The 2,189-nt window shown below is 44.3% G+C and overlaps 1 protein-coding gene across 1 annotated transcript in view; it reads right to left on the reverse strand.

Moving 5' to 3' along the window:
- Nucleotides 1-2,189, reverse strand: part of LOC101506700 (syntaxin-112) — a 13,646-nt gene that overhangs the window by 9,448 nt on the left and 2,009 nt on the right. The window lies entirely within an intron of this gene.

A 2,189-nucleotide genomic window follows, 5' to 3' on the forward strand; every position in this document is an offset into this window, starting at 1 on the left:
TCAAAGACCTGCTTTTTGGATGGGTGCTTCCCCCGAGTGAAGGCATAAGCCGTAGCCGTAGACAGTCACTAGCACTAGTTTGATCGCTATGCCATTCTCGGCAACGATGTGGTGATAGCTGATCGACGAGTTGCTTCGGTCTACCTTGTTGAATCATCTACATTGATTGAGGACTCGATGTCAGAATGCATTCTTCGATACCCTGTTGTAGAAGTTTTCATCTAGTTCCTGTAGCTAGTCGTAGATGCATATTATAGCTGCTATCGGATCAGAGGTTCGGGGGATTTTGAACTATATTATTAATAAATTAATATTAATTTAATTCCTGTTGGATCTCTTGCTTTCAAGTTCTCTTAGTTTCTATGTAACTCAATCAGGACGTAGATGTAGATACGGATAGGGGTAAACCGGGTAACCAATCCCGGTGGCGTGATAGGCTGGTTCTCACCAGGGTCAGTCCTATCACAAAATTTTAGTTTCTAACCTCACTCTGCTTGGTAAGGCAGAGCCCTATGTTAGTCAAATAGGCACCCCCCGGTTTCATAGTGAAACTCATCAAGGTGAGGTTTGGTGGGCTAGCTTATAGCTATTCTATCACTCAGGGATCCAGAATGGAGCAACTGGGGGTGACGCGGAAGCCACCTGGGTGGGGTAAGATATGATATCAAGCGGCGCTCTGTTTACTGCTTTATATCTGAAGCAGTGCGCAGTAACACTTCAACAGGCGTTCGGTGGGATTACCCCGTCTGATATTCATACTAAACTATCTGTACCTGTATCACTCACTAGATCAGGTTACCCTAGGATCATACCATCCTTTCATAGACAACAAATCTATATATAAAAGGGATGACAAAGCTGATATGCTAGTTAAACTCTACTTATCGTTCTTTAGTTTATCTAGAGCGATTAAGTTAGCAAAACGGATTTCTCCGTCTTTGTTTGCTAGCATAACTGATCCTATGTCTGACGTTCAAAAATTTTCAGAAGTCAGAGATTGGCTACGAGGGTTAATACGTAAACTAGCCAATCGGTACCTATATCAAGCCCTCTCACGCCCCCTTTACCAGGGAATCTCGTGGGAACCGACTTGGAAGGCTCTGCCAACGGATCGTAAGCGACCTGGTCAGTCTCGCCGTGAAAGAGGCATATTTGCCAATTTTACATCACAGTGACTCTGGTTCGCTATGCTCCGTTTATCGATGTCTGTTAACCCTGCATTAGCATTAGGAATGACGCAGAAGCTTACATCGAAAGGATCAGCAGCCTTTTTTATGGTCATCCATTACCACCTCGTGATGAATGGAATGATTGGCTATCCAATATATCAGCCAATAGTTATGTTACAATTCCATTTAGTATTCTTATGGAGTTTGACAGTACTGGTGACTTATTTTGCTATCCTGGCGGGTTCTCGCATTCAGTTGAGTCTGGTGCGGGCAAGAGGAGGGTGTTTGCCATAGGAAACTATGTCAATCAGAGGCTTCTCCGACCTCTCCAGCCCCGAAATGAGGCTATTTTCCTTCTCTACGACCACAGACTGAAGTTAGAAGATCCACCGGAGATAGTCCTTTCTTTGACCTACCTTGACTTTAGTGGGTCTACGAATCCGCGGAGGCGGAGGGACAAGTCTGCTAGTGACCAAGCATCGAGTCAAGATAGGAGCAACCCCCCATTCAAACCAACCTATAAAACAAGTTTTCACTAGGTTTTATCTGGAAGGCGGGAAGAGCTCTATTGGAGCATTTGGGCTGGAAGCCCTACAGTAATGGGATCCGTTACTTGACTTGTGAAGCCCTGTGCTCGAAGCAAAATAAGATTACTTGCACAAAGAAAGTGAGCAAAGATATATTAAAAACTTATAAATAAAAAGGCGCAGAACGTTGCAGGAGTTCCTGGAATTCAGTCAACTCTTGCCGATAGTCGGGCAATCAATCCATCCTTCGTCTCGGGCACAAAATAGGAACTTTTGTACTGGAAAAGAGAAGGACGCAATGCCTTTCTTTTACTTACCCTTTTTCTTCTCTTATGTATGATATTTATATATGCCCAGTAATGCCCCATCAAAGAGCCTATTCGTCGTAAGCCCTTTTCACCCTCACAGCTGATTCGACGGGATGCGGATTCTCGAACAAGAACACATGTAGCTCCTTCTCAATTCAGCCACCCAAGCTTGCAGGTGTATTGCT

Source organism: Cicer arietinum, chromosome 8 (genome assembly GCF_000331145.2).
Source record: "Cicer arietinum cultivar CDC Frontier isolate Library 1 chromosome 8, Cicar.CDCFrontier_v2.0, whole genome shotgun sequence".
Taxonomy (NCBI): Eukaryota; Viridiplantae; Streptophyta; class Magnoliopsida; order Fabales; family Fabaceae; genus Cicer; species Cicer arietinum.